Genomic DNA, 14,592 nt, shown 5'->3' on the forward strand with positions numbered 1-14,592 from the left:
CGTTCTGACGCTAAGCGGGTGCACCAGGCACGGGACTTCTTCCGTGACGTCATTAAAAACTGTTCGCCCTCGTCGGCGACAAATGTTTACGCTTCTATGGCCGGGTATTTCTTTTTGTGTGTGTCCATTTTTTTTTTTTATGCATATACCGTTTAACAGTGGGTTGTTCTTTTCTGCGACGGACGTACCGACTGGCTGTCTGACCTTGTTTGGTGAGTTTCATACTTTAATTTATCCGTGATCTAAGCTAAGCTATATAGCGCACGGGAACCATCTACCAGTAAACTGGCGTGTGCGAGAACGACATATGCCGGCCCGATTCTCCTCGACCAGCTGCTGAGAAGCATTTCTTGGGGGCCCTGAAAAGCAAAAGAATTTGTAACCTTGATTTGTGCTTTCCCTATTCGCGCACTCGAGAATCTTACTTAGCTATAAAGGAAATGCAGCAGCTGCCAGCCGAGCCATTCCCTCGCATCTCGCGAAAAACATTTCTGAACAGCAGCTGTATCGAGGCAGCTGAACTCCGCGGCAAGCCTTCGGAAGTTCACGTGCTTCAAACATGAAAGTTTTTAAAGAATTTCGCGCCTCAAAGTAAGCGGTAAAAAGTAGAAACAAAACAAAAAAAGAAAACGGAAAGCTTTTACTTCGATGGCTTAATTTTTCGCGAAACTACGCCAGGCAGTTCTAGCCAGTGACAGGATTACAATGGCAGGGCATCTTCTTCTTCGGACGCCCGGGGCCTCCAGATCGCGCTTCTTGCCTTCCGCCGTGCTTTGGATGCGCGTGCGCGCTTGTGTTTCACGAAACGCCGAAGGACCATCGAAGGTGGAGGCCGGGCGACTGAAACTTCTCCCATTCTGTCAGCGACTGTACATACACCAACTGGCAGTTCTGACGTCACCCCGCTGTGGTGGCGCTGTTGTCAGCACGGCGCATGCGCAGACGCTTCTCTGCTCGTAAATCTGGCAAACGCTGACTTGTTTGTAAGCGTTTGCTTACAAACAAGCTTAGTTCCAACCAGTAGTTTGTAAGCGGGGTGCACGTCTATAGGGTCCTCGCTGCTGCCTGCACTCATTTGGTTTCCTCATTGCAAGGCCGTTCTTGTTCTATAGTTATTTTCCTACAAAAATCGACCATCATAACTTTTTTTTTTCTTTTGCGAGTAGAACACGTTAAGGTGAAAACGCGTGGCCGGCATTCGATTGCAGTTTGTGTGTTCAATTTCGATTCCTGAAACTAGTTTCAATGTCACCTTGATTAGGAAATAGCTTGATGGGTGTTGTAGCTAGTGCCGCTCATTCCTATCATAAGTAGCAGGTGAAGCAGATTAGAGCTCCGGGGGAGTAGCTGTGTCTACTTCACTCCCTAAGTTTCTCATCTTCAAAGCAGACTGTATTAACATCTACACAACCGTCATCGCGTCGGCACTTCATAAAGAGTGCGAGAGTGGCATACCCACGCAACCAATATTACTTTGTGTGGACGTTGCTTGGATGCTTGAGCTCACAGTGTGCAACTAAATACCCAAGACGCATGGTGCACGAAAGCAGCCGATGTCGAAAGCCTCGTGTCAAATGCCCCGCGGCGAACGCCCTCTTTGACCCCGCTTTCAGAAGCCCTCTTTGACCCCGGTTTCAGAAGCCCTCTTTGACCCCGTTTCAAGAAGCCCATGAGGCGAATCTCCCGTGTAAAGTGATCGGGCCCGCAACGTGACGACGGGGCATTCTGCTCTTAAGTAAAAGAGAGTAAGAGTGCACGCGAGGTTGTGTGGCGTAATCATGCCGTCTCGGGAGTCAAGTAAAGAAGAACTGGATAAAGTTTCCCCGTTCTTCAAGCATGTCCTATTCGCATTTACATGTTGCGACGTTAAAAGTAAGTACTAACAGAAAAATATTAGTCATTGGCAAAACATTGAAAGGTACAGTTTTTACAAATAAGCATTCAACGAAATTTTTCGTCGACTGCGCGGACTCACCGTTTCGACGAAGTGAGCTCTGTTAAAACTGTTAACACGCAAGCTCATGGCGCCGTACATATCACCAAACACCAGTTCCATTTTTCTTACGTCGTTCTAAAAAAAAAAAAAAAAAAATATTTGTATCTACCTAGGTTGACATACTATAAAAAAAAAGATATAACATTTAGAATAATATTAAAAAAAAAAAAAAGTTAACGTTCCTTTGTTGTTCCTTTCACATAAAAGACCCTTTGTAGCCCCTCAACATGAAACAATGCTGCTTCAAGCACGGGGTCAGTGAGGACGGGCTTTTGGCACGCGGGGAACACGGGGTCATTGAACACGGGGTTTTCGAAACGTGGGGCTAATGACGAGTCGTCACAAAGCCGATAAGGAGGGGGCCGGACGGCAGGTCACGAACAAAAGTCAAAACGAGAGGGTTCTCTGCCCAAGTACCGGTATGCCGGACAGTGCCAAATGGAGGTGCTCCTTGTTCCTGTCTGACCCCATTTGCGGTCAAAACTGCCGTGTAGTCCTTGAGTCTATTGAAAAAGCGGCAAAGGAAAAAGGGGAAAGGGTGGGGGAGCCATTCTCAGCCCATCTATAAAAATAGCAACTGTCCATCGCATTTTATAACAAACAAAAAAAAAAGAGAAGAAAACAAGTTATAAAAACTTAAATGCTTAACCATTCACTACCATTCACTCACTACAATATCATTAAATGCTTAGTTCCCTTTTTTTTCGTATGCGACAAGGCAACCGCTGTATTTCGCCTAATGATAATCATTAAAAAACAATTTAACCACTATTCTTATATCAAGGCAAAATGTACCCCAAGGAGCTCAAAAGCTGTGACGTGCCGAGGTATTCTTGGATGACTGACAGTGGGCTTTCACATAAAAGCAAACGCTTCGCTCAGTGCCCAATGCAAGCGGCGCATACGTTTCGTTCGCTTGAATGGTGTCTTTCGGACCACCGACATGTATTCACTCAGCCGTATCTCCAAATGCGGCGGGTCTTTCTTACCGCCGCCTTAATTTCACACATAATCGATGTGCGAAGCGAATGAATGAGCACGTTATACGCGACTACAAGGTCGGATGTCTTCGAAGTCCGAAGGACTCGCAAAGATCCGAGGGTCGCTAGTGGAGGTGACAGGGAGGTTTGGATAATACCCCCCATCGACCTTACAGTGACCCGTAGTGGACGCTACGAGCTATCAGAACCAATGCCGCGCTCTGCGCTTGTCACGTGATTTTATGCTCCGCCCATCATGTTTCTGTACGTGTTCTGTCATCGCTGAACCAATCATGAACAAAAAGAGTCCAGTGACTAGCGCTTTTCGCGCTGCTCGATACTTCAGCCATCTTGGTGCGATTATGGTTGCTGCAGTTATCCGAAGTTTCATCTGAAATCGCAGGAAACAGTTTTCAGTCTTCCTGAAAGGTTAAAACTGTACGCGACAGAGCGAAACTGCGGTGGCGCTGCTGTCTTCACAGTGTGTTGGTGTATATCTAAAGCTCGGCGAGTGGCATTTTCGAATCGTAACGCGGTCGCCAAGTTGCACCTAGAGCCACTCAATATGGCAGCGTAGCTGCCAGAGTAGCGCTTTTCCCTGTGCCGTCTCTCACCGTGATTGGTCACACGCGGTACCATAGCAACGAGCTGAGCTGGCTCGGTTTCCTTAGCAACCGAGTGACTACTCGTCACGTGACCTCGCAAGAGCCGTGATGTCACCGGTAAGATGGCAGCGCCCAGAGCTGGTGGATAGGAGTTTGTTCGGTGCGCGGTAGTCGTAATGGGCCGCTGCTTGCCGACGATTTCGGACTTCTTCGTGCTCTCTGACGCAGGTATAACGTGAAGATCTGAAAGAATGTGACTTTATACCTTTTCTGTGCAAGATCGCTCTGGATATTAGCACCTGTGCGACAGCATCAGTCATATCGCCGTAGCGGTGCTCGTATTCCTGGATGTGTTCGAGGATCGATAAGACATTTTGCATGCAATTTTTGCATATATACGCCTAGCCTTGTTTGAACGTTGGAATGTCTGAGAATCAATGCGAATTGTATGCGTCGTATGTTGGACCTTGGGGAAGTTCTTTCAGCCCCAGGTAACCGCGTAATCACAAACTTTTAGCGAGGAAGCTCCTGTGATCTTTACGTTTTGTACTAATCAACGATCTTACGATATAGCTTTTAGGATAACATTTTCGCATTTTCTAGCTCCCTTTGAATGTTGGAATTTCTGAGAATCGATACGAAAAGTATACGTCGTGTGTAGGGCCTAGGGGGAGTTGTTTCAGCCCTGGGTCACCGAATAGCAACTTTAAGCGAGGAAGCGCCTGCGACCTTTAACCTTTTGTACTAATCGACGATTTTACGAATTGACAGTTCTGAAGACTTTGATAAACGTCCTTTCGTTGCAATAGCTTGTATTTGATCGCAGTGTTTTTTTTTTTTTTTATGAAATGATCTGCTCTATAAGAATGCATCAACACACACTATTAAATTTATATGCTCAGAGGTGTGTTCGTCTTTGTAATTAACAAGTTACAGACAATTATTTTTAGCGAGTGTTATATTTATTTTCTGTCCCTGGGCCCCTTTTGTACACATTAATGTCCGTGTGCTATGATGCTATCATCATGTGTGTATGGTTCTAAATATCCTCTTTGCAATGCCTACAAAAATCAAAATGACGTCAGCCGACCCCAGCTCACACATTCGAAACGAAAACTGCGTCACTCGGACGTATGCGCTCGTCAACAATCAATTCGTCGATGAATATTTGAATTCGCGTTCGTGGCCAATGAGTACACATAAGTGCACTTGCGAATGACAAGTTCTATGGTGTGCTTAAAAAGCACGGTGGAGGCTTGGGGTCATATCGCACCGGTGCCCTAGCATGTCACGACCGCGTGATTCCACTGTTCTCTTTTGATCTTGGTTTTAAAAGCGCACAAAAGACGAGGACAGAGTAAAAAACACAAACGACGGACGAGCAGTCGTCCGTCGTTTGTGTTTCTTACTCTGTCCTCGTCTTTTGTGCGCTTTTAAAACCAAGATGAATAACTACCAACTAGCCCAACTTTCCACCCTACTGCAGTTCTCTTTTGAGTTGAGGATTAAAGCTAAGGAAGAAGAAGTTAAAGAATCATTTCATGGCCCCTTTAACACGGGTATGCATACTACACCAGATAAAAATATTGACATTTTGCATGCCGGTAAACTTATGGACGACCACTTGGCCTGTCGGCAAGAACACCTGATATCCGGCGTCCGTCTCTTTTGATGGCGTTAACAATCCTCGGTAGACCACCGTGCTGTCCTTCTTGGTTTAACCCCGTCGACTGTTCATCGCCCAAAATGAGGTTAATACCTTCGCTCCCCTCCAGTCGGTGTAATAATCTCATCTTGAATGAATGATTGGGTATTGAAGAATTATGATGCTAAGCATAGGTTCTCTTACTATGGGGCAGTCGAGCAGCAGTCATGCCTCAAGGCAATCGTCCTTTCGTGGCCGGCGTAATCGGATTTTGTTCCATAGGAGCGAAGTCCGAAAGTACAAGGACGGTACGTTCGTCCCACGAAGCCGCCGCCATCCCGGTGGCGCAGAAAACCACTCTTCTTCTCCGTGCACGCTGCAAATCGTCTCATTTCACAGAAGAAACGGGCACCGCTCCTCCAGAGGCCCGTGCCATACCGCCATGCAAAGCGTCCTTTAGGTCTTTTACCACTTTTTAATTAACGAATGGAGATATTAACTAGATAAAGGTTGCCGCCCGGCGTCGCTAGCAGTATGATTACTATAGAAACCTCCCAGGCCCAAAATGGAGATCACTATAGGCGCTTCTGACGTCGTGTATCTAGATAATTTTGCGTCTTCTTCTTCTTCTTCTTCTTCTTGTTGTGAGGTCCAGAGAAGGAAAGGGAAAGCCGGGAGAGATGTTATATATAATTTTGCGTCGCGTCGCTACTCTGGCAGGTATACGCTGCCATATAGAGTGGCTCTATATACACCCGGCCTGCACTAAGCATAAAAATGGCGGCGCTCACAAGACAATCGGAGAATGAGCTGCCGATATTCTACTCTAACCACATATATTGACTCACTCGCGCCGCTGCTCGGAACGCATGGAGTCAAAGCTCGAGCTGCGGAACCGAAGGGTCCTGGGTTCTTCTATCCCTACTCTTGCCCGTTTCGATCTGGATGAGCATCGTACCGACGTGCGGTGATGTACGCTAAAGATAGCGATCGTACTGCACTCGCCAAAGGTCTCGTCTACAACGTAATTCGCTGTCGCCACATCTCACAGGAAGACCGACCTTAAGCTGTACAAACACGAATAAAGAGTTCCATCCCCAACTTCCTTGAACGTCAACGCCACGGCGCATAATCTAAAATGAGAACCCCAATTGAACAAACAAAAAAAAAAAAGCATCTCAATTTTCACCGGGAATATTTTAGATGGCAGTCATGAAATATCAATGCGGAGCGCACGTTCGTCTGCTTCTTTTGCGGGGGGGGGGGGGGGGGGGGGGGGGGGGGGGGGGGGGGGGGGGAGGGGGGGGGGGTTGTGGTGCCGTCAGAACGCCGAGCTGTGATCGACTCTGATTGAAGGATAGTGAGTAGTCCTCAAGGCAGCTTGCCCTGAGGGTCTACCCACTAGCCTTTAAAAGGAGCCAATCAGAGCTCGGCGTCTTTCTGACGTCACCACAACCCCTGCGAAAGAAGCAGACGAACGTGCGCTCCGCAGAAGCAGTAATGAAACGTTTTGACACAAATATAATTTTGATTCCACGAGTCCACATTTTTTTTTTTTTTTTTTTTTTTTTTTTTGCATTGCATTGTATAGGTTACATTTACAAAATTATTACTTTCTGCTTTTCTTGACAAAATATCGTAATGTTTCCGAGAACTGTTGTAACTGCCTGTATATCCCAGAACGTAAATAAATAAGAACTTTAATAGTTCCAAAAAAACAACTTTTTTTTTTCTTTTTTTTACGAAATGTTTTGCAGAAAGTTGGCTATGTCCCCCAAACAGCTGGGGGGCGTCACACTGCGCAGTGTGACGCGACGTAGCTGGAGGCACGCCTCAATCATGTTCGAAGCCGTGTTTGCTTCACGTCCGCAGACAGTTATTGTATGATCAACGTGACAGTCATACAAGAAAGTATATAACACGCCTCAAGCTGCAGACTGTCTTTGGTATCATGTATAAGCAGTGTAACAGCGGCCTAATGTTTGTTTTTGTTTGCTTTTCAGCGGCTCAAGCTCTAAGCTTTGGATTGTCTCCGGTAGGCCTGAGCGTCCGTTGCGGTTCATCTCCTTGACGGGCGTTCTGTCGGAAGATGGGACCTGCAGGGGGACACAGGGGTGAGAGGTGGGCGGAAAGGGAGGCCTCAAGGGCGGCCGCCGCTCTGGCCTGTTTTCGGATCCGACCTTGTCCGCTTTGTTTATGTGCCTGTCTCGACGACCTTCGAGAAGTCAGCCGCCGCTTTGCTGGAGGAACACTTCCTTACACACCATTCTCAAAGTTTCTTTCCTTCTGGTCATGGTTTCTGTTGTTGTTGTTTTTCTCTCCTCTATTTTGGAGGTTTCTCTTTGATTCGTTCCGGTCTCCTTGTTCGTTTCTCTTGGTACGAGACCTTGGATGGCTTTTCACTTTCAACTGACATTGTTCAAAATCCACGCGACTGCGGCGTCTCTTTATAATTTCTTGCAACGGAAGAACCGGTGCTCGCAATACACGAGAGAAAATGCTCCGCTCACTGTTTTTAAAGGTGACGTGAAACGATGTTTCTTCTTTTGCTAAATACTGCTTACAATCACTCCCTAACATTAATACCTAAGTAAACTTGCCTTAGTTTTTTTGTTTGTTTTTTTTTCTGGGCAAAAGCAGATTTAAAAAAAAAAAAAATCGAGAAATATGAACATCGTTTATTCCCGCAACTCGGAGCCAGAACAAGCGGCCACGTGGTGCCTATCCTATGCCACCAACGTTAACCATAACCACGCGCTGGGGGCGGCAAAGTAGAAAACGTGTGCTGAGCTTCAGGCATTGTTAGAGTTGGGCTATTCTCATCACCGCACTATTCGGACACGACCCACGAGTCCGCCGAGGCATTGATTGTTACGAGCCCAAGTCGAGTCCTCACCCAGTTCTCGTGTTCAATCCATGCGCCGCGCTCGACTGTCGTCAGGTGGGTGGTTTCGATCCCACAATTACGTCATCCAGCTTCACGAAGGCAAGACTGAAAGAAATAGACCCCTTTTATCATCGCGATTTCACCGTGACAAAGAAGCTTCTTGAATCAGTGGCGATCTGTGCGAGTATACTTGGGTCAGACTAGGACCAGTATGCCTCTGCAAAGTCATGAACATTCCAACCCGCTATCGTTTCATGACCCCTTTAATGCGCCTAAAGTCGTCACCGCAAGTAAAGAGTAAGTATTGCTTATTGTTTATATACGCGTAGCGATATAGTTCTTACAAGAATCGGAGGAAGAAGCGATACTTTTGGCGTTAAAAACATGTGCGTGTTGATAACGCATATATCATCCAAATTGCGTCTATATATACTACCTAATTCTCCAAATAATGGGGGAAATTAGTAATGCTCCGCGAGAAGCCAGACTTCTTTTTTTTTTTTTTTTTTTTTTACTACGGTTCTTGAGGTAAAAACAAGTAGAGACGTATTTTTCATAGCGGGGACATCGAACAGTGATATAGTTCTGTATAAGCGAACCTGGAAAGCCTCTCCGACTAGCGTTTTTACCGCGCCCTCACAGTGTTCCCTCGATTTCCGTCCAATGACGTCATAGAATTATCTCGCAGTTGCCTGCCGCAATGCTTGATGGTAGCGTCACAGCAGCGAAGGCGGATATGACAGGCGTCTGTTCTGTTGCAGGTCGCTCTTCAGCTTGACAGTTCACGGAAGTTTTGCCAGCCGAGAGTGGGACGACGCCGCGACCACAACGACACTAACATCCGCTCGTACTTTTTCTTCTCTTTCGCCGGATGTTTGCGATTATTTCCCAAGATCGCGATATCCGACAACATGACAAGTACGCTGGCTCTTTCGACGGCGTTTGTTGCCACCTCCATAGCCTCCTCTCTACTCACAAAGCCTGGCAGTTCGACGACGGAGCCATAGAGTGCCCGGTCGCAGATTTGGAGCGCGAGGATCTGGTAGCACAGGGCATCAAAGAGCCATTTCTCAGGGAACTAGGGGGAACCTGGACGTCAGCGCATAGGTTTTACAGCGGCGAGGACCCGAAACACACTTTCGAGTCCTCTCGTCTCGCTGCAGCGTTTGGCAAGACGCTGCGTTTCGGCGACTCGCCGCAGCGGTGCGCACATAGCTCTCCTCTCATCCGCTGCCTGCCGCTTCACCTTTTTCATTTTGGCAGCCGCTTCTCGTGGTGATCTGCCAGACCTTGTCAGTATACTAGTATATAATATTGTTGTTGCTGTTGTTGTTGTTGTTTTGTCAGTATACAGGAGGCTATGCCACTTCGGAATCATTTCTGATAAATAGGCAGTATGAGACTCTAAAACACCAGTCGAAGACGCGTTCCAGGCACCCTAGTATATTATGCCGAATTCACCGAAGCACATTGAAAATTCGGAAGAGCTTTGCTTATGTGAGCTCCAAATTAGAAAAAAAAAAAAACACGCTGACGGATAGTCTTCTTTCTCCGTGACGTGAAAGAAATGTGTTTTCTAACTGAGTGGACGTAACGATGTCATTTCTTTCTGAGAATTTGAGGGAAGGCTGGATGGATGCATGCATGGATGGATGGATGAATATTAACGGCTGCTGCGCCTCTCATACAACGGAGGGTAATCTGCGTCACCTAAACTAAAAAAAAAAAAAAAACATTTTTTACATTAAATTTATTTTATTTATTGACACCAGACCCCGGGGGGGTGGGGGGGGGGAGAGAGAGTGATTGCCAGAAAGATTTACAGAGGATCGTGCAAAAAAACTTAAATATGCACCTTTCGCTTCTTCCCCAGGCGAGGGAGTCGCTAAGTTTAGTCTGGTCGAACAATATCGGCGTCACTCCAACACCAAACCCGCTGGTGGACAGGGTTCAGACTTTGGGCCGGAGCCACACGGGTGGGAGTTCCAATAAGGGAGTATTCACTGGAGGCCATATTTGTTGGTGATGTTCAGAGCGCATGCTCATAACGAGCTCGCGTTAATCGGTTGCTAAAACTGGCAATCTTGATGGTGTGGAATGCACGTTGCGAAAGAAATGTGGAAGCTCGCCATCACCACGCACCAAGCAGTCGCGCACACAGCTATGGCCACCAGTGAGTACTCCCTACGGACGATTGCAAGCCAGGCCACTGGCAGCCGCCATGTTTCTACTCGTGCGGACAAGCGCGTGCATTTCAAGCTTGGCAAAGCTATGTTCACGCGCAAGCTGCACGTGCTTGCACTCGTGGGGCAACAGTCATTCGAAGCGCGCGCGTGTTAGAATGTTAGAAAGAACACAACCCCCGCTTCCTCTTTGAAGCACGGCCCAAACTGGAAACCTGAACAGTGGCCTATTGTCGTGACCCGAAAGGCGCTGTTGTCCTGATGAACCTTGAGGAGATAGGCGGCAAGATTTCTTTTGTCAATGGTCCGAGATTTGAAAGAAAGCTGGGGTGACATTTTTTTGCAAGACCATTGTGCACTGTCCAAGCTTAATTTTGAAATACCGTCTTTTCTTTTTTGTTGGTATTTAGTTCATAAAAATTCGGAGTCTATCACATAAATACGAATTGACGAAACTTTTACCGGTGGCTATTTTTCGGTCTTATTCGAAAACACGGTATATTGCGCGCGCGCGACGTTGAGTGACTCGTTCATGACTGGGGCAGCGTCTTTGATGTCTCAATCTTAGCGGCCTTATCTTAAGCTTTGTGTGTGTTTTTGCCGATCGCCGGTCCATTCTCTTGCTTGTATACTTTTGTTTTGCGTAAATATTGGTTGATTGCAAACAACTCTTAACGCGCGCAAAAAAAGTGTCATGTTTATCTGTGTTAGACGTCCGTGCCTTAGGTGTTTGCGAGGGCTATCGGCCCGTCTAGACGACACTGATAACGGAGTGAGTGTGTTCAAGCGTGCGTACAAACCGCTTTTCTGACACTCCTCTTTCCACTTCAGCAGAGCGAATTCCGGAGAGGAGGCGACCTCCTCTCCAGCGTTGGCTCTGCAAAAGTGGAAAGCGGTGGACTATATGGGAAATAGAAACGATCCGGACACCAGGAAGCGTTCACGCACAGCATTCGGCATTATTGGAACGTATGCTATGATTTCACTTTTTTTTTTCGTTTAAATCAATCACGCATAAATGGGGACCATCGGTTACTTTTCTTTGACAAATCTAATTATAATTTGTTTTTCACAATTGAAGTCCTTTCTGAAGGGGGGGGGGGGGGGTTGTTAAGGGGGAAAGGGGAAACTTTCCGTTAGGGTTCTTTTAGCCCTGAAACGACGAATTCTAAAGAAACGTTTAAGTTTATTAGCTAGATAATTAACTTGTTTCACCTGTTTTCTATTGTCACTGAGAGCTTAAGAAGTGCAGCTGGCGTGGCGAGGCCCGTACATTTCATTACTGCTCCACAACCAGTCATAACGCGGTATTCTCCGATAAGGAAGTCGAAGAACCAATCACAATGCGAGGAGCATGAACGTATAATAAGCCACGCCCGGCTTTTCTTAAGGATTCGATGACTCTAATTAAGGATCCCGATAACCGCCAACTTCAAAGCTACAAAAAAAATGTTTTTTTGTGTTCTTTTTTTTTTTTTTTTTTTTGCTGGCTGATTTATTATTATATATTTCGGTTTTCGGTGTTAGTCGAAAGACACTCGTGAACAGCCTAGCAATTTATTTACTCCAGCCCGATGTTTCGAAAACGGACATGGAAGAAGATATTCATCACTGGTTCACAAACATGGAAGTAAAAGTCTTCTTTTTTATTCGCTTTAATTGGCAAGTTTATTGATACCTGTGACCAGGGTGCAGAATAGAAATCAAGATAATTTTAATCGGGATATAGATCACGCCGATTTTGCTATAATTATTTAAAACAAGTATTTCCGGCGAAAATCACTTAAAAAAATTTACATATATATTTACCGTTTTTATATTATATGATGCTTTTTATGTGAATTTGTTTTTCGTATAATTAAAAAAAAAATTAAGTTCAAGAGAGTTTACATTAAGCTCAACACAAGAAAACAGCGGTGTTAAATCTGAGCTTTGAAGTTCCCTTCTACTTTCCACTTGGTCAGTTACGTAATCTCCTTTTGCGAGCCAATCAGTGCGCAAAAAAAAAAAGAAGCAAATAGAACTCTTTTTTTTTTTTTAAGAACTAAAAAAAAAATTAGGTTGCTTCTGTTCTAGTATGGCAGGGTTAAACAAAACATAGTTAATTTATCTGTAAGATTTTCACTCATTCTTCCACGGTGTTCGCAGCGACCGAACGGATTGATCAATCAATCCGACGTGTTTGAAAAACATCTACTGGTAAAAAAAAAAAAAAACTATTTCCTAGCTACAAGGATATAATATAAATCATATTAATTTATATAAATCATAAAAATCGGACTTAAATTCAAATACATTTGCTCTATATGATTCTTTATAAACTTTATTAATTTTGTTACCCCGTCTATGACAAAAAAAGATAACATTTTTTTCAGTATACCTTATAGCGTCTACGGCTGCATTAGGTTTCACGTCACAGCATGTAAAGCCGGCGCGTATTGCCGTACAAATTACGTTATTTAAAGGGCGAGGTTCTGAAAAAACCCAAATTCCAGTTATCATCGAGAATGTTAGAACTAGGAAAAAAAAAAGGGAGGGGGGGAGGGGGGGGGGTTATGTTGAAATACAAAAAGAAAGAGATAGTAATATCGCAAACTTATTTCCAACAAACTATGCGGTGACTAAAACCAATTAATTAGGCTATGTTCATCGTTCCCTCTTCAGCTTAACCCTATCGTAAAAAAATCCCCAAGTTTTCCTTTCTTTTTTTTATGTATCAAGAATATCGAAGGTTGCTTAAGAGTGTATACACACCTTAAATGTTCCGTTAAACGCGTATACCCTCTTTCGCAAGTCAATTTCTTTTTTTTTTTTTTTCTTTTTTCTCGAAATACACATGTATGAGCCCCTTGAGCCTTGTCGAATGCAATTGCACCCCACAACTCGAAAGATGATAGGGGGCTGCCTTGAGGAACTTCTTGAAACCGGTAACATAATTCAGAGAATAAGAACAAAAATCAAAATCGCTAAATATCGTGGTTTCAGATATTCCGCAAAAAGCATTAATAATTCGTCGACCGCTTTCTTTTTGCCGCTTTCTTTTCTCTCTCCTTCTCATTTCTATTTTTTAATGATTCTATGTTGTTATTAAAAAAAAAAAAAAAAGAAACGCTTGCAACAAAAAAAAAAAAAAAGGTTGCTTTGTCGTGATGTTATATTGTAGTTGAAATGTGGAAATTATTGGAGGTTCTTTCTACGCGCTGGAACGTACAGTCGCTATTCCTAACCTGCCTGAGCCTCGCCGAGATAGCGATGACGCTGAAGCTGTCGATGTCGTTCCTCCAGAATCCTTACATCGGTGACTGGCGCCTCAATAAAGTAAAACACATACATGGTAGGGGTGCTTCCGACCACTATGCGAGCGTAAAAAAGAAATCGTGTAAATACTAAATAACCGATTAGCGGAGTGCAATTCAACATTTCAGAAGGGTGCTCAGGCGGTGCATTTATCTTCTGCTCAAATTTTATGAGCGTAGGTTTCGAGAAAAAAAGAATTAGAAAAAAAAAACAAAAAAAAAAAAACTTCTGTAATTGTTATAAAAAAAGCAAAAAAAAAAAAAAACACTTCGTTTGCGCTGTTACACATGGCAGCACATGGGGAAAAAAATTTGAAAGCTTCTTTGAGAGAGAGAGAGAGAGAGAGATGAACTTCCCGAAAGCAGATCTAGTAGATGTCCGAGCGGTTTTGTTTCCGTGTTTATCCCCGTGTAAAAGGAATCACACGTTTTCGTTTTATTTGATTTTCTTTTTTCCTTAAGCCTACATTCACGAAATTTGAGTGTAATAAATGCGCCACCTAACGACAACTTTCTTGAAGGCTCAATTGCACTTCATTTATTGGTTTATTTATATCGTATCTTAAGGCCTGAGTGTATCGCTCACGAACGCCCCGCAACAGCGTGTATACTTATGAAATGAAGCGACCCGTATGAAATGAAACAAACAAATCACGCAATATAACGGTATTGGTTTCGGACTTTATTAACTGTACAGTACTGGCCTCAATATCGACCTAGAGGTGGTAATACTGTCACGCTATCATCATCATCAAAGTGGGGATGGAAGCATGGCTGCCCCATAGAGTCTCCACGTTTGCGCGCGCGGGGCGATGTAGGTTCTTGAGTTTATTTTGTCGCATAGTGTCGGTGGTGTAAAGGAGTCGCGAGGGACCCCCTCACCGGGTGGTCCTCATTCCACGGCCGCGCGGGGGTGTGGGGAAGAGGGGAAGCGGACGCACCCTGGCTGTCGTTGTTGTCTTTACTTTCGACGGGTGACCGCGGTCCTCTCGAGCAGGCA

This window comes from Ixodes scapularis, unplaced genomic scaffold (assembly GCF_016920785.2).
Source record: "Ixodes scapularis isolate PalLabHiFi unplaced genomic scaffold, ASM1692078v2 PGA_scaffold5__190_contigs__length_132052651, whole genome shotgun sequence".
Lineage (NCBI taxonomy): Eukaryota > Metazoa > Arthropoda > Arachnida > Ixodida > Ixodidae > Ixodes > Ixodes scapularis.